The sequence below is a fragment of the Urocitellus parryii genome, chromosome 1, assembly GCF_045843805.1.
Source record: "Urocitellus parryii isolate mUroPar1 chromosome 1, mUroPar1.hap1, whole genome shotgun sequence".
Taxonomy (NCBI): domain Eukaryota; kingdom Metazoa; phylum Chordata; class Mammalia; order Rodentia; family Sciuridae; genus Urocitellus; species Urocitellus parryii.
In genome coordinates this window covers 211,857,696-211,877,349 of record NC_135531.1, presented here as the reverse complement: position 1 = coordinate 211,877,349, position 19,654 = coordinate 211,857,696, and the positions used below count along the sequence as shown (strand labels likewise).

Sequence of the window (19,654 nt, the reverse complement as noted above, 5' to 3'; positions counted from 1 at the left end):
ATTAGTCTTATTTTTTTTTGATTTGGTTATAAACTACATCTCTTTTATTTTTAGTGATTGCTCCAAAATTTATAATATCCATATTTAAACTGGTATAATTTTTTTTGGAATTATCAGGAAGCAGGTTTATTGTAAATTGTCATAGTTCCTCTTTCTTATCTTTTGTACAATGAATCTCATCCATTGTACTTTTAAAATATTTTATAAACATCAAAATACATTATTATTATTTTGACTTTAAATACTTGATTATATTTAAACAAGTTTTAAAACATGTATGAAGTCGTTTTTGTTTACCCACCTATTTGTCATTTCCAGTGCTCTTGTTAACTTAGTACAGATTCCAGTTTACATCCAGTTCATTTTTTCTTTGATTATTGTACTTCAGTTCTGATGGTAAAGAATTCAAATTTATTTTTGTTTTTGAAAAAAGTTTTTATTTCACTTTTAATGTCCCCTCAGATTTATCATAAAACTTTTCAAATATACATCAAAATTGAAAGAACCTTACAATTACCACCTAACTACCAACTAGATTATACCAGTGTCATTTTATTATATTTGCCTTATTACATGTATCTTCATTTTTCCTCCTCTGTAGACATTAATACACATTATTATTGATGCATTTTTAAATAAATTACAGATATCAATATACTTCCTTCTATGTACTTCAACATACATATTTTTCTGCAGAGTTCAATATTTGCTAACATTTTTTTCATTCAGTCAAATATTTATATATGACATTCACAAGTTCTGTATGTTTATTTATGGAGTTTTAAGAAATGCATTCACCTAATATTTTTCAAGATATTAAAGATTAATGACACCACAGTGAGTTTCCTCAATCCCTCCCTAGTTGTTCCTTAATGCCATACTCCCAAAGGCATGAACTGTTTTTAGTTTTTCCATAGATTAGCTTTGGCTGTTTAAGTGTATTGTTTTGTAAATATCAATTTAGGTCAAATTTGTTGATAATGCTCTTCAGATTGTGTATATTTTTACTAAGTATGTTTTTTTTTAATCTCCAACAATGCCTTTTGGTTTGTCTGTTTTTTTAATTGTTATTTTTTTGTTTCTAGTATTTTAAAGCTATTTGATTACTGGAATAAAACAGTTTTAAAATACAAGAAATGCAAAACATTTACAATTGTCATGTCTTCTTCAGACAATGACTATATAATTATTATAAGATGCAGTTCTTTGTCTTAGTAAAATTCTTTATCTTAAAGTCTACTTTAATGTTAATATAACCATGCTAACTTGCTTATGTTTAGTATTTGTATAAATAATTTCCCCACACTTTTAATTATAACCTGTCTATGTTGTTAGATTGGAACTACATCCTTCACAAATGGTCATATATAATTGTTTCCTGATCATTGTGCTTTTATAATATGAAAAAGTGTGCTTTTAATTAGCTCATTCACATTTAGTGTAATAATTGGTATGGTTTTTAGCCTACCATCTTGTTATTTGTCTCTCTTCTTTATTGTTCCTCTGTTTGTTTTTTAACATTTATTTTATTTTATTTTTGGCTAGTCTTTTTTAGTGTTCCATTTTCTTTTCCTTGTTTATTTCTCAATTCTACCTTTTACCTGTTTTTAAGGGTTACTCTTAGCCTAATGTATTGTCCATTTTGAGTCAATACTGTACTATTTTATACTTTTCCTTTTACACCTAACACTTCAATCTTCCTACTTCACACATCCCTCTTTACTTTGACATATCCCAATTTAAGTGTGAAGACCTTATGATAGTATAATTCTATAAAGAATGTATTTACATCAACCAAAAATTATGAGACACACAAATAACCAAGGAAAGAACCCCTATTTTAAAGACACCAGTCAGTAAACCTGATGTAATATTATGCAGATATTACAAAAATAATATAGAAATTTAAAATGATTACAATTAAAGTCTACAGTGGGAAAATATGCATGAAGCTATGTGACATCTCAGCAGAAAGATAGAAATGTGAGAAAGTATAAAATGGAAAAGCGAGATATGAAAATAGGAGAAAAGGAATACATTTGATGTACTCATTACTAGACTCAACACAGCCAAAGAAAGAGTCATGAATTTGAAGATGAGCCAATGGAAATTGCCTTATAATCATAAAATTATACTATTTTAAACTTATTTTACTCTTATTTTACTAAGGAGAGAGTTATCAGGAGATAAAGAGGGAAAGTCAAAAGAAGTAAAACAGAACATCCAAGACATGGGGGAGAGCATGAAGTAGCAAAATATGTGTGTGAATGGAATCCCATATAAGAAAGAAAGAGAATAGGATGGAGGAAATATTTGGAGAAATGTTGGGTAATAATTTTTCAAGTGTAATGAAATGTAATCACAGAAGCTTAAAGAACCAATCAGAATAAACACCTAACCTCCTGAACTTTACACCATAAGATATGTGATATTCAAGTTGAGGAGATTTAACAATTAAGAGAAAATCTTGAGGGCATCCTGAATAAAATAGAGGTATTACATGTGGAGGAATAATTTTAATATTTATATGTACTCTAATCAGAAACAATGAAAAACAGATAACAATGAAATGATATCTCTAAAATACAGCAATTAAAAATCTATCCAACACAATATTTCATACAACATGAAGTTTTCTTTTAAAATAAAGGAAAAATAAAAACAACAGATAAATAAAAACATAATTTTTTATTCATAGATCTGTGCTATAAGAATTTTTTAAAAAACTTAAAGATAAAATAAATACAATAACACACAGAATCTTGGATGCAGAAGAGAAATAACCTATAGAAATAACCCTCTCTGGAAATGGCTAACATGAATATAAATATAAAATACATTTTTTTACTTCATTTTAATCACTCCGAAAATTCATTGACTCTCTAAGCAAAAATAAAAAGCAAGTCTTTGTGAATTTGTAACTTATCCATAGGTAAAATGTGTGACAGTATTAGTACAAGTGATGGGAAGGAAATATTGAGGATATATAAATTTAGTTCCTTATATTACATGAAGAATATTATAATGTTTTTGAAGATATACTGAGTATGCTGTGAATAAAGATCATATACAAAGGGGAAATCTAAAAATGAAAGTGAAAGAGGGGACATGGCTACATACTATATAGACAGAAAAAGTAAAAACAAAGGAACATTGAAAACATTATATCCAATTCAAAAATTTAGTTAGAACGGACTAATTCCTTGAAAGACACAAATTACTTAAGACCACTCCAGAAATTATAAATTATGTATGGCCCTAAACATACATTAAAGACATTCATTTCATGGCTCAATGCTTCTAACATTTAAGAAAGACTCCAGTCTCAGAGGACTTTCCTGTTGAAATCTATCAAAAAGTTTGGGAAGGCAATGTCCATCCTACATAACTCTTCCGGGATAGGGAAGGAAAGAGAACACCTTTTTTTTTGTTTGTTTTTTCCTCACATTTTAAGATCAGCATTACCCTAAATCCAAAATTAGGAAAAGACATCATGATAAAAGAAAACTACAGACCAATATTATCAGATTGAGCCACAATTTAATAACAAGAGAATAGGATATGATCAAATGGAATTAACTCTGACAGTGCAAGGCTGGTTCAATATTCAAAAATCCAATTTTTACAATTCATCGTTTAAACATACTAAAGAATAAAAACTAAATGACATTACCAATAAATATGCAAACTAGATGACAACACTCAAGTACAGTACACAATTGAAAGAACTTAAAATCTGAATTAGCGGGATCATTTACTCTATTCACAGAACCAAAGGCTCCATGTTGTCATTACATTAATTATCCCTGATGTGCTATAGACATAAGGAAACCCAGTAAAAGCTTCTATCAAAATCCTAGCACAAGTTTTTGTAAATCCACTACGCTGATTAAAAAATATTATTTCAAAATGCAAAGGAACTAGAATAAACAAATACATTTTGAAAAAGAAAAAAAGAATAGCAAAGTTAGAATGCTCACAGTACCTATTTCAAGAATTATTAACCTGTATTGTGACATTGGATAAGGAGAGCAATAGAATAAAGAAACCAGAAATAGACCTATGCATGTATATCTGTTGATTTTAAACAAAGGTAAAAAGGCAATTTAATAGAAAAAGGACATTTCTTTTCAATAAATGATGGTGGAATAATTGGACATCAGTAAACAAACAAAACTCTCCAAACATACCTTACATCCTTGAAGGTATTAACTCAGAGATAAAATCCCAAACTATGAAAAATAATTCTAAAAGAAAACACAGAAGATAATCTTTTGATTTTAGGTTAGATTTTGTTTCTTAGATGAAAAGTTCCAAACAAAAAAGAAAAATACTGATAAATTAGACATCATTACAATTAAAATTTTTGTGTTCTATATGTGTAATAAGAATTGTAAATATATATATATATATATTTATATATAAATAAATAAAAAATTAACTGTCATATATAAATAAAAAATTAACTAAAAAAATGTTTTTTGTTCCTTGAATGAGTCTGTTAAGAGAATAAAAGACAAGCCACAGGCTGAAACATAATATTTGCAAAACCCTTATCTGATAAAGCATTTGTATTCAAAATATGCAAAGAATTATCGGCACTCAATAATAAAGAAAGAAACAACCCAATAAGAAGTTTTCAGATGATGTGAATAGATGGAATTTTCATACATGGCCGATACAAATGCCAAATGGTACAACCACTTGGAAAACTCTGGCAATTTTATATAAATTTAATCATACACTTTCTACACCACATAGTAATCCCACTTGTAGATATTTGGCAAAGAGAAATGAAATCTGTTTCAAATAATGACCTCTATATTAATGTTTATTAAGTTTATTTCTAATCCATAAAAACGGGGGGAAAAAGAACCAATGTCTTTTAACTAGTGAATGAATAAGCACACTCTTGTACATTCATTCAAAAAAACTACAGAGGTAGGCAAAGACATGAATGAATCTCAGATGACTTCAGACAAATGAAAGAAGCCAGACTCAAAAGGCTACATTCATTTGACACTCTGCAGAAGGCAAAAGTATAGGAACAAAAACATAGCTTGCCAGGAGCTGGTGGGGAGAGGAGTTGTCTAAGAAGGAGTGTGAGGAAATCTGAGAGGGAGGGATGATTGAACTGCAATTGTCAAACTCACAAAAGCTCACACTAAAAGGGATGAATGTTTCAAGTGTAAATTACATCTCAATAAATCAGATTCTCTGCCCCAAATTGAAGGGTGTGTGTATAAAATGTTGTATAAAATAAGGAAGTTTCAAATGGTTAATCAAGAACCATAGTGTATTTTTAATTTTTTTTTTAGTTGTGGATGGACACAATACCTTTGTTTTGTTTATTTATTTATTTTTATGTGGGGCTGAGGATCCAGCACAGTGCCTAACTCCTTCGAGGCAAGTGCTCTACGGCTGAGCCACAACCCTAGCCCCACCATAGTGTATTTTTAATGTCCTAAAAATAATAACAAAAATATTTTAAAGTGGGAGAACTTACTGGGAATATATGGGTCACTAGATGGTTGCTTTTCATTTGAATATTCCCTATACTACTTGTTTGCTATGTACATTTATAATATTGATTTAAAAAGTAAAATATATTTAACATTTTAAATAATTGATTTACTTTTGTTATATAACTTCTTTGTAAGTAAGGAGTATATCTACATATCAAAATGTTTTTTTTTTGTGTGTGTTTCATCTTTATTCTGTAAAATGGCATGAAGTAGATATATACAAAATCAAATTAGGATACGTTAGGTTGTTTAATTCATTAGCATGGAATAGTGAGTTTTTCAACTACAAAGGGAATTGCAACTTGGGGACATTTTCTGTACATAGATAAAGCTCATTGTAAATGCAAAATTGCTCACCTGCCCTTTTAAAGGTGAAAGCATTTGGTTCAACTTGAAAGGTCATTTATCACCTACAAGGGAACACTTATGAGCTACTTGGGTTCCTTTTCTCAGTTTACTATAGCATTAAACTTGCTTATGGACAATTTTGCTTGCATCTGCAGTCTCTGCATAGGCTCATTAATGTGTTAACCAACCTCATTTTGCTGAGTCAAATTAGAGGTACACCTTATTCAGTGTCATGCCATGCACACAGTGGGCAGTCAGCATTTTCTTGATCATATTCTCAATTCAGCAAAAGTCATGTTTGAGTTGTGGGGGACATCCCTGATTTTCGACATGCTAACCTATTTTCAGACCACAAAATCCAGTTTGGGGACTACAAAACAGTTGCAGTCACTATGGTGTGGTATGAAACAGGGCCTGTGGGTGTTCATCTAGACGATACTGTCAGTATTATTAAAGGATTTTGCAGAACACTGACCAAAGGTGTTCCCATGGTATTTTCAACCACTGCCTGAGAACTAAATACTTTCACAGAGCAACAAATTACTATAACAAAACAATGTCCACTCCTGATTAGAAGATTAGTATGTGTTCATTGTAGGAAATTAGGGAGGAATGTTGAAAAAATGTAGAAATCATCTTTAGTCCCATACCTCAGGGATAACTACAATTCATATTTTGATGCATTTCCTTCTAGTCTTTATTTCAATACATGTATGTAAATTGAGATATATCCTACATGTTTATGATTCTACTTTTCATTTAATTTTACAGTAAGTTCCATTCTAATTAAATACTACTAAAAAATAGGACGTTATACAATCATACATATTGTCAGATTTATTTGCATGTTTTGATTTGGGAATATTTAGCATATTTCCATTTTTTACTTTTGTGAATAATAACTCTGCAACAGAAGTTTTAATGAACGTTTGTGATTATTTCTTCTAGAGGAAGTAGAAACACAACCATAAAGATAATAAATATTTGTAGGATTCTTGAGACAAATATTTCAGATTGTTTCTAAAAGTTTGATACCAGTTGATACTCAACTGTGTATAAAAATGAAATTTCATTTAATTTTCCAGAGTCTTTCCCCCTCTTCATCCACATTTCTGAGTGTTATAATTCATAAAATTGTTGCCAGTTTGGCAAATGAAAATTATGTTTTTGTATTTATTTTGTTTTGAATATTAATGCAATTAAACATTTTCATATTTATTGGTAATTTTTCCTCTGTTGACCCACTTCATTCATTTTAATTGAAATATTTGTCAGACCCAAAAAATGACCAAGTGAAAATGGAAAAACATTAGTATTGTAAGCAATGTGAGACTTCCAAATACTTTGATTGTACTCAAATACCAATTTTTTAAAAAAATAGATCTATCTTGAACTGCTCATTTTATCACCTTAGTGTGGCAGTATGGAACCACCAAGCAAATGTTAATCAAAACCAGAAACAGTTGTTAGAAACAACTGTTTAGGAGTGTGGTTTGTGTCTCAAATGTAGTGCTGTAGATAGTTCCTAACTTTCAATACTGGGAACTAAATTTTTAGTGTTTTTTTTTTTTTAAACATCTATGGTATGTCAAATGTGCTATCTAAAATCTCTTTTAAACTTCGTAATAGCCCTGTGAGATATCGGTTATTATTCCCCCTTTATTATGGGAAAGTCAGATTACAGAAGTGTCAGACCTTCCCAGGCCACATGACGGGTCAAGGTGTGGCTCAGGAGTTCAGGTATGAATAAAGCACCTTCTAAAGTCTAGGATCTTTTCACTGTACCTTGCTGAATTCTACAATGTTAAACTCAAATGAACTGAGCTACAAAGACAGGGGTTTTGTTTGTTTATTCCAGTTTTTTTGTTTTGTTTTGTTTTGTTTTGTTTTGTTTTACACTTGCTTATCACAGAGAAGCAGTGGAACTCGGGACAAACTCCTTTACTTTCCTTTTGTTCTGGCTAAGAAATTTCTCAGATCTTCTCTAATTTCTTTCTAATATTTCTTCATTTGCATATCTTGACATATATTTGTGTAGCTGCAAGTAAAAGGCAGTTATTCTGTTTGATATTACTTTGATAGACAAAGGAACTAGGAGAAGCCATGTGACTATCTCCTAAAGTAGCTATGATAATCCCTCGAAGTCTGAGAATTACATTTTTCAAAAATGTATTTTTTATAATTATATATTTAAAAAATTCATCCCCTTCTCTTCAGCTCCCACTCCCACGCATCTTCTTTGATGAAAGGGGCAGGTGGTGCTGCCCTTTTTCGCTTGTACATTATGAATTCTTAATATTATCCAGGTTAAATCTTTGAGCCATGGGGTCAGTGCTGGAAAGAGGCACAGTTAAGATAAATCTTAAAAACAAACCACTTGGCCTCTTGCCCTCTTTTTCCCCTTTCAACTCCTCACTTGCCACACTATTTTTAGCTAGATCAACTTCTTACTTTGGATAGTTCCCTTTTATTTCTAGAGAATCATCTATTCTTTAACATATCTGATCATATAAATGTGTAACCATGGATTGTGATAAAAATTTTGACAAGTGAACCCCTGAGAACTCTTGAGAACTTTAACATTTGAATTTTCTTTGCTACTTTTATTCTAAATTTGTCTTCTTCTGTGTATTTTAGCTGTGTTCTGACTATGTATTATTTGTTATGTATTTTCTTCTTTACTATTTTTAATTGCTTCCTTTAAACAAGTCAGAGTGTTTTAGCCTTTGAAACCTTAAATTTTTTTATCATTAACCTTTCATATTTTATACCATCTTTCCCACATAGATTAAGTATGCCACATGCTTTGAGTTCCTATTTTCACCAACTCTCTATAGTCTTCCCCCATTGATTTCTATCTTCTCTACTTTAATGGAGTCTTAAAACTCGAAACTAGACTTCTATGACTTACTAGACCTCCAAATTATGAGCTCCAATTATTCAGTTTAGTCTTTACTACAGTAAATTCTTCTCTGGAACACTATCTGAACTGTTATTCTGGGGCAACAACTTCATGATTTTCTGGTATGCAGTTCTTTCTCATACTGCAAGATAGCCATTGATAGATTTGTATCTTAGGGCCATAGAACTTTAGGACTAGGGGTGATGTCAGAGATCATCTAAATGAATTTTTTCTTACCCACAATAGTTGAGAACCCAGCCTGAAAGCCATGGTTGCTAGAACTAGGATTAGAACCCCAGACTTCCTAACTGGGTTCCAGAATGCCTGAGATAAATCAGGGCTCATGCAGTGTTTTTTGTTTGTTTATTTGTTCTTTAAACATAGGTTCATTTCTCAGTGCAACAGAGTAACTCCTGCTTATTCAAGATATTGCTTGAAATTGTATCCTTCAGGTATTGTTTCCATTTGTTAATTATTTTCCATGGAGACAAAGTTAAAATTGTATGCTTTGTTCCTTACCAAGTGTTTATCATCAATTAAATCAGATTTGATGAGCAATATATTGAACACAAGGCTGTAATAACTTTAAAAAATGTGTATTACCCTCTAAGACCTGTAAAATAGATCTAAATGTGCAGACCAATCAAATACAGTATTAAGATCTGCCCACCAGTTCTGATGGAGGGTTTTACAGGTAAATTTCTAGCTGGTAAACATTTGCATAGAGTGATCTTGAGCCAGGAAGGCCAAGCAGCCTTGCCCTCTGAGCAAAAACGTCCATTTTTAGTCAAGACACCTGGTCTGTTATTGTTAGCTTTCTTCATAGCTTGGAGGAGGTGACTTATTTTATTATTCAGCCCCCCACCTCATTTTCCAGAATGTTCCATATTGAGTAAAAACTGCACTTTAGAAATTGCCACTTCCATTTGAGACAACATTCTTATGTGGAGTGTGGCTATTGCTTATGAACAAAACACAGGTTGGGATAAGAAAAGGCTGGACACTCAATCTCTATTTTCTGATATACAGTCAACTCCCAGATGAACAATTCATATTTGAAAAAGACAATTAAAACAAATGTAACATCCTAAAACATAAGTATGTTTTTCTACATTTGAAATTTTAAACAGATATCCTTGATTTTGGTAAAGTCAAGACTTTAATTCTGAGACATATGACTTGTCTTACCTGGTTGGCATTAAAATGCCTCTTTTTCCTTCCTTGTTGTCTCCCTGTCCTCTGTTTCTTTAGAGCTCTTTAATTTTGATTTTAAAAATTATTATTATTTTAAACTGGCAAATCATAATGGTATACATTTGTGGGATACAATGTCATGTTTCAGTATATGTATAATATGGGATGATTAAATCAAGTTAATTACTCCCCCTTCCCCCAGTGATGGGAACCACTGCTATCAGGTATGACTTTATGGAAACATAAACACATTATGGGTCACACAGTATGTGACCCATAGGACCTAAATGAAAGTATTATTATCAGTCTTTTCTTTTCTTCATAGCCTTTGAAAAGACTTCATTAGCAATACTTGGGTAGCTGGGATCTTTGGCTGCAAACAAGGTATCTTTTAAATAGCCGTCCAGGAAGGAGCATTTTCAAAACCATCCATCTAGAAGAGGTGATCTTCAAGGTTGTTATTGTGTGCGTGCGTGTGTGTGTGTGTGTGTGTGTATTGGACTGGGGGGGGCACTTTTCCTAATGAAAAAGGTGCATTCAAGACATCATCGTATCCCTAAGTTTCTAGACAAAGGATTTTTAATTTGATATTTCAAATAACAGAAAATGAGCTTGTGAAATTTTAACGTTTATTTTAAGGAAAACATGGGTTTTAAAAAAGCTTGAGAAATGCTAACTGGAGTGGAGGTCGTTCTGTCAAAAGGAGCCTGCATCCTGCCTCTGTGCCACTGGATGGTACCCAGGTGTGCGGGAAACCATTCCAGGAGAACATCCATCCCCCTCTGGGCTGCGTTTGCTTTCTGGGAGCAGAATTCAGTCTTGGAAAGCCTGGGCGTGCCGGTGACCCCAGGCCTGTCGGGCAGATAGGAGGAGTCAGCCCTGGCCATGGCTTGGTGGAAGGGAAAGGATCCTAGCACCAACTTGCAAGTCCAGGGAAAGCGAGTGCAACTTCCCCTCCCGCCCGCCGCTCGGTCCAGCTTCCCTCCCCTTCGAGGTGGCGCGGTGCCCATGTGCTTGTGGGGGTGGGGAGCGGGCTGTGGATAGAAACCAAGTTCCAGCTGGAGAGTGGGTGTGACAGAAGCCGTTGACAAAGTGGGGGCAGGTTAGTGCCCATACGTTTCAGCCTCACCGCAGGAGATATTTCCACACTGCTTAGTGGGTGAGGACTGCGAGGTTTCCCCAGGCTGGTGGGTGCGAGTTGGACGATCTTTCAGCACTGCTGAGAGGGTGCAGTGGAATTGGTACTACGAACATGCTGGGATGGTGAGGAGCAGGTGTGTTCCCCAAGGCTCACCTCAAAGAAACTTGCTGCCCCCATCCCCACCCCTGCCCCTGCCACAGCTGGATTAAGTATGCCCTACCTCTGTGTCCCCAGGTGCCCTGCACTCATGCCTGGCTTTACCACACTTTCTGAACGTCCTTTAACCTACTGGACAAAGGTCCTTTAGGGCACGACTTTTCTCTGTACTCCCAACCTCCCTTCCTTAACACAGTGTTTGGCATATAGTAGAATATTCTTTAAATAGTGATCTTAAAAACTTCTTTAACATCTAAGAATTTACAGTAATTCACTTATCACCTGTTAAAAAGATTTGTGCATTATACATAATCCAGATAATCCATAAAAATTCCAAAGAATTTGAGATTGAAGTGTCTAAAAATAGCATGAGGTCCTGGGTTCAATCCCCAGTACTGACAAAATAATAATAATAATAGTAATAATAATAATGAAGGAAGGAAAGAAAAAAGAAAACTGTCTAAAGACAATCGAAGCATAAAGTGGAAGAAAATATGGGATATTTAGAAAACATCTGGATGTGAGATTTACTGTTTTAAGGCAAAGGAAGAAAGTACAAATTGGTAGATTGATAGATACAGTTTATATTTATAATACTATTAGGAGTTTAATGAGAACATCACTAAGCATATCTTTATGATAACACCATAGAAAACTATTTGGAGAGGCCATTAGCCATGGTCAGTTTTGAGAGAGCAGATAAAGCGCTATTTATTCTATTTTACTTCCTTCTTCATATTATGTGTGAATTAGAATTTCTTTTTCCAAAACCAATGGGGATAATGTTTAAGAGAAAGAAAATAAATAAAAAAATGACCAAGGATTTCCATCTTTACTTTATAAAAGGCTCTTTCAGATTGAGAAGAGACTTTAAGATTTATCTAAGAGATAATATCATGTATAAAAAGGTCACCAAAGAGGAAAGCCAGATGAATGTTTTTTCAAGTTCAACCCTATTATTAAAGAAATGCAAAATAACTTCACATACAACTTTTATCTATTTTATAATTAAGATTTTAGTGACAATTTGTACATGTGTCTGTGTAACCCCAGGGCTTTGCATATGCAAGGCAAGTATTCTACCAACTCAGCTACATTGCTAGCCCCTAGATTTTAGTGAAAACTGCAAATGCTGACAAATGTATTGAGAAATGGGTACTTCATACAGAGTCAATGGAAATCTCATTCTCTTCTTTGGAAAGTTATTTGACAATATCTATTAAGAATATCTGCTGTAAGAAAATACAGGTCAACCCTCCAACATATAGGCTCAGATACTGACTTCCTTACAAAGATTATTGAAGCTCAAGAAATAAAACCAAGAATCAATAAATGAGATGGCATCAAATTAAAAGCTCCACACAATAAAGGAAACAAGAGTGTGAAGAGAGAGCATAGAGAATGGGAGAAAATCTTTGTCAGCTACTGTTCTAACAGAGCATTAATATCCAGAATATATATCAAGAGTTCAAAAACAAATAACCCAATTGATTTATGGGCAAATGAATTAAGGCAGACGCTTCTCAAAAGAAGAAATACAAAAGACCAACAATATATGAAAAAATGTTCAACATCTTTAGCAATCAGGGAAATGCAAATAAAAAATACACTGAGATTTTATTTTGCTCCAGTTAGAATGGTAATCATCAAGAATACAAATAACAAAAAATACTGGTGAGGATACCCAGAAAAGGTACACTTTCACATTGTATGTAGGATTGCAATTTGGTATAACCACTATGGAAATTAGTATGGAGATGATTTATAAGACTAGGAGTGAAACCACCATATGACCCTGATATTTCTCTCCTTGGTATTTATCCAAGAGAATAAAAATCAGCATACTACATTGAATGTCAATGTAATAGTAGCACAGTTCACAATAGTCAAGTTATGGAACAAGTCTAAGTGTTTGTCAACAGATGAATGGACAAAGACAATGTGGAATATATTCACCATGTAGTTCTACTGGGACATAAAAAAGAATGAAATTATGGCATTTTCTGGTAAATGGATAGATCTAAAGAATATTATGCTAAGTGAATCAGCCAGACTCAGAAAGTCAGGGATCATTTTTTTTCATATTCAGAAGTAGAGATAAAAAAGGAATAAAAGAGATCTCACAAAAATAGGAGTCCAGTAGAGAAAGGGGATTGAAAGGGGAAGGAGGAGAAGAGGAAAAGGGGAGGTACAAGAGAATGAAGTCAACCAAAGGATGTTATGTGCATATGTGAATTTCTCACAACGAATCCCATTATTATGCATAACTATATGCATCATAAAATATAAACAAAATAAAACAAAAACATCTAGTTATGGAACCAGACCTTCTAAGTGTTGGGGATATGATGGTAGATAAAACCTGAGAAGGTCCCTGCCTTCATGAAATTTTCATTTTAGTGGGGCTCATGCAACAAGTAGACTAATTATAGATTATGATAATACCAGAAAAATGAAGATATTTGATCAAGATACCTGATCAAGGAGAATCAGGGAAAGTTTCTCTGAAGTGAAGACATTTGAATTGAGAATTAGAAGGAACAAATGTTACAGGTAAAGGGCACTACAGGAAAGGCAGAGGTAGAAAAGAAGTTGTTCTATTAGAGCTGTGGAAAGAAGATAGGTGGTCTGGAAGACTGAGTCTTAAGAGATGATGTTCAAGGATGGGAAGAACTCCAACTGTTGGCCTGTTCAGTCATATTAACAATGGTGGATTTTTGCTTTATTCTAAATGCCATTGGAATCCATTGAGCATTGCTATTCTCCTAAGTAGAAGACAATAAATTTCAACGCCCAAGACTGAGGGAACATTTAGGCTGTCAGTGTAAGAAAATAAACTCTCAAATAAACTAAGAATCACATGGTGGCCAAGGAAATGTGTCCTCTGAATAGGAACACTCTTTCCGTGCTGCTTTCAGCAGGAGATTCCAAATAGGGTTCTTTTCTCCATTATGTGACCACAAGGACTATTTTTGGACAAGGGACTCCAGGAAGTATGTGTCCTTTCTAGGCAAAAATAGATTTAGATTCCTCTGCATTGTGCCCCAAGGCAGTACTATCCAACTGCCACACTCCCAGCCCACTGAGCTTCAAATTCCACAGGTAGGAAGGAGAAGACTGTCATCTCCCTGTCTCATGGTTCTGACACATTTTCATCCTCCGAAAGGGATATTTTAATGGAACATAGGCAAATAATTTTGCCACCACCTATTTTAAATTAGGTTATATCTCTACATGGAATCCTACCAGGCTGTAGGAGCCGAGGGAATAATGTTATTATAGTAATTTTGAAAAAGGCCTTTAAAAAGTGAATCTTTCAGATCATAGCCAGGCTAATATTAAAAAGTATTCAACTGATTATTTTTCTCCATTAAAATTTTTTTTAAATTGGAGTAAAAGCTTTATGACATTATGCCATAATGTCTGTATTTAGTTACAATTCTGAGTTCATAAGTAAACAAAAAAACATCATTATAGCTCATTTTAACTCTGTCCTTAAGTTGCTTATATTGAGAAGGATGTCACAAGTTCAGAGCAACCAAGGACAACAAAACTGGAGGGGTCTTTAGAAATCTCAAGGTCTGGAGATACTGAGAAATTTGTCTTCTTAGGTAGCTGTGGCAGAGATGAGCTGAATGCTCTGGTTTGTTCAGTGCTGCCTTTAGACTGAGGAAGTTCCATGTGGTTAATATTATAACTCACAAAGTGTTGAGCCCCAAAGCTGGAAGTTGAAGCACTTCTCCTGGGCAGAATACCTTCTGGTATGGTGGTTCCAGGCACTCTTAGCTATGAGAATGAGCCCTTCTTGAACAAAGTTTCACTTTGCACAAAGGAGAAATTTCCTTTGCCATATTTTGGAAGTTCTAAAATTTCTTGGATACAGTCTGGCAAATAGAATTTCTATAATCTGAAACTTTATTCAAAGTCTATTTGGCAAAAAAATTTATGTTTGTATTGCCCATATTTAATAATAATTTTTTTCTTCCCCTCTTCTATTTTTCCTTACAATTAAGAAAGGCATGTGCTTTGAAATGGCCACATGGCATGAAATTAAAAATTTTAGCAAGGATTAGAAAGGGAAGACAGACTGTCTGGTTTCCTTTAGGTGCACTGTACTAGTTGCCCTGGCTTCTTTGCTATGGTCATACTTTTCAGATTTAGAACATGGATGAACTTGAATTGTTCCCTTTGCAAGCTCAGAAGCCTGCAAATGATGGAACAATCACATATTCAGAAGGATCTGAGACACTCTTTCAGTCGAAAAAAATACAACAACAACTCTATATTGTGTTTGATACTCGTCACAAATTAGAAAAACTGAATAGAATAATGTCTGAAAAAGAGGAAAGGGTATATATCAGAGGTTGACATTAAGCCTTGTCCAATAGATATTTTAGCACATAGCCTCAAAATATGGGAAACAAGTAATATAAAGCCAACTTATTAAAAATAATATCTAATTCAAAACAACAACTATTTGTCAAAGAAATATTTGGCTTTTAAAGAAGAATAGGGCATAAGTGCAAATTGATAAATTTGGTTCTTTATTGTTGTCTGATGGATATTACTCTGTACACCAGGGTGTGCTAGCCATCCGATGTAAATATGGATGAAAATTTATTTTCTGGTTGATTGGGAATGTGTACATCTTTTGGTGGATGTGGGTAACAGATGTCTTGTGGGTAACAGATGTCTTGGCTTTTACAGACTAATTGGCAAAGAGGGAGTAAAAGGGAGATAATTAAAGGGGTGGGAGTAGACACAAGAAAAGTGCAATCTTCCTTGTGGGGAAAAATCTAATAGACCTCTTTATTATGGGTAATTGCCTCTTCTTCAACCTCATTTGCTATCCCTTTCCATATGACTCAAGTACATTGCAATGAGAAAGTATAAAATAAAGAATAATAAGGCAGGACAACTGTCTGCTAACAACCAGATTTATCCTGTCATGGAATATTCTAATATAATTGACTCAATTAACATCTGATTTCTAAAAAACAATATGAAAGCAAAATCTCATTGTCAAGGCCACTTAAATTTTAATACAAGATAGAATTTTTGAGGATAGTTAAGTAGTTATGTGTCAAATGTGACTACATAGTGGACTAGTGGAAAATGAAAAATGAGAGCCTAAATATGTCATATGTTACTTATAGATCATAGGCCCCATTTGGTTTTCTATTTGTTCTCTGTCCGTGCAATAATACTGCTAATTGACCTGGAATGAATAGGAACATTTAGCAGATGTTGAAAGCCATTATCATTAACAAATCCTCAATTTTGTCAGTGTTTTCCATTGTGCAAGATTTAAAATAAGCTGTCATTCTGTCTTAACTCTATTACCTAGGTCTATATTTTTCTGGATGGTAACTTTTACTTTAAGCTGAAGGAAATTTTTATCACCTATTAAACATTCAGTGAGTATCCACATTACTCCTTGATAAGAACTGTTATGTAATATTTTTATAAGAACCAGTTAGTGCTTGGAAGAGAAAGTATCAGGACAGGTATTTAGATATTTACTTAATACAAATTTAGATAAGCTGAAAGTTAAGATTACTTATTCTAGATGCAAGGCACATGCTACTGACTTTTATTTGACCATATGTCTCACCACAAAATGGACAGGTTGAATTTGTTTAAAAATAGGAACAGTTTTTTAAAAGTTTATTGAAACAATACAGATAAAAAGTCAGTTATCAATTATTAATTAAATATTAATTTCTTTCTGTTGTATAACAATTATATTTTATTCACAGTTGCTTGAAACTCCTGGGCTGGGAGAATTTTTTTTTTTAAGAAAATGGCAGCTTTGATGGGATAGAAATATTGTTGCTTGTGTAGTCTAGAGACTGTTCGATTAAGATGATCATTTGATCTTTTTGAGTCTCATTCATTATCTATCAAGTAGTGATAGTGACAACTCCCATAGCTTCACTGGGAATTATATGCCATGAAGAATGCACATGAATTAGTATATGTTTAGTTGTTGAGTACTTCAGGGTTGTCTTTAGAGAGTGGATCCATATTCCTTGGTTACTTGCCTTGATTTTCTGGCTCAGCTTCTCTTAGAGAAAATTCAAGGACTCTAATGAATCGTGTTACAGATGATTTGAAGTTGTATCACAAGAGTTACTCTTCTTCCCATCTTTAGCACCTTAAATTATAAGGGTGAAGAACAATGAAGGAGGGGAAGTATCTTAATTGTTGAATGTTTTCTATATTTCCATAAATGTAAATTATAGAGTTAGAAAATATATGAGATTTTAAGATTTCTGGATGCACTGTCCCTACTCTGGTTTATTTCCCATTTCCAATGAAAGGCACGAAGGCTCTGTATAGTCAAATAGTTTCTCCAGAGTCAATCAGCAAGTGAGTGACAAGGTAAGTGCTAGAACCTTTCTCTTTCTCTGAATTTTTTCTCTGGACTATCATCAACCATCACTTGCTCTGTGGCCATCTAGGATCTAGTCTGGATCATCAACAGAATGAGAACACTCAACTAACACTTAGCAGAGCAGAGAAATGCATTTCTTTATCATGCTTTTTAAAATAATCTCTATATCCTAAATCATTCAGCCATTCCCTTATGGACTAAACATATATTTTGATTGTTTGTGTAAGACAACTGGCTTTATCCTCTTCAGGCGTAGGAGAGATGGTCCCTATAGTTTTTCCTGTAGGCCAGAAATTGGGCTAAGAGCATTACATAGATTAACTGATTTATTCTTTATAGCAGCACTATAAGAATTTGTATTTCTTTTTATTATTACCTTTCATAAAATGAACTGGAGGCACAGAGGGACCAAGTAATGCCTATGATTACAAAGCTAGTATAAGCAGGATTTGAAGGCCTTTTTCAGGTTGGAGTTGGAAAATGCTGGAGAGATTCCACTGCCAAAAGACAGTGGGTTAATGAATGCTCTCTATATGAACTCTCATTTATGCAAAAGAACTACCTTAACACATTTTCTAAATCACAAGCTTTTGTACATCTAGCTCTGTGGGATCCAGATCAATACATAATATATAGATCTACTGTAGCATATAACTATTGAAGAAAGAGCATGTTTATTTACATTGGTCAATACTGCAATTAATAAGGTAGTGAGCTTGTTGTGCTGGATCCAATGTTGGTAACAAAATATTTTATTTGGGGATTTGCATTTCCCTTAGGAAATATATATAATAAATATACATATTTATAATATTTCCCTTAGGAAATATTTGCTAAAATATGATCTAAATGGTATTTTATTAGTCAAGAAAAATTACCAAAAAAGAATAATAATAATTTTTAGCTGATTAATCTATAAATTGTTTTCTCTTACATCCCAGTTATATGGGAATATTACTCATTTTGCTCTCATACTGATATTTGAAGTTGAGTGAAAGTCATCATTTATATACCAAATATTTTGTGAATATGAAATCATCCCTAAGTTGATTGATTATCAGTTTAAAGTCTTTAATTTCATTAACAGTGGTTACATGGTAAAATTTTGGATATTCAGATAATTGTAAAGAGGCAGTTAGGATTTACCAAAAAGTTCATCAAAGTAATACAGAAAGCTTATTTAGTGTTGTAGTATTTAGGAATAATCTACTTAGATAAAATTAGACTAAATTCCCCACAATCACTAGACACTTATATTGGCAAATATTTTACACCTAAACAAAGAAATGGTGTACCACTGAGAGAGAGAGAGAGAGAGAGAGAGAGAGAGAGAGAGAGAGAGAGAGAGAGATGTAAAGGGAATATATGTGGACATGAACAGATTAATTTTTAAAAAATCTAATTTTTGAAAGTTTTATTGTTACAGATATATTAAATTCTACTGTTGATGTTCTTTTCTTTATGGAGGAGAGGTTTGCCTTAGAAAGAATTGCCTGAAGGTCATGGTCTATGTTCAAATTACTCCCATTCTAAGATGTATATATTTCTTAGTGAAGAGGGAGAAGTATAATGGCTTATCAATGCCTTAAAGCTACTTTGACAACATCAATAAGGTTAAAATGTCATAGAATACAGAGAATCACAACCATTTTTTTGAGATATAAATTTCTATTGTTAGTTCAGTGTGTAGCAAATGCACTTAAATGGTTAAAGGGGGAAAGGTAAGTGAACAGAACATTGGTTTGTTTGGCTACACAGCTGCCACAACCATACTTTGATGTTCTGTGAGTGATGCTGGACAGCTCCCCTGTTGCTGTGATACTGTTTCCTAGCATTTCATAGGAGCTATTGATTTAGGAACAAACTGATGGAGCTTCAGAAAGATTCAGAGCACAGATAATGAAAATATAGTAGCAGCTGAATAAATTCACAAACACTAGCAATAGTAAATGATAATTGGGTAGCCTACTTAACAAAATACAATATTGAGA

The 19,654-nt window shown here is 33.3% G+C and overlaps 1 protein-coding gene across 1 annotated transcript in view; it reads left to right on the top strand.

Moving 5' to 3' along the window:
* Acvr1c (activin A receptor type 1C) overlaps positions 1–19,654 on the top strand; it is a 70,912-nt gene that overhangs the window by 8,284 nt on the left and 42,974 nt on the right. The gene's annotated exons all lie outside the window — the stretch shown is intronic.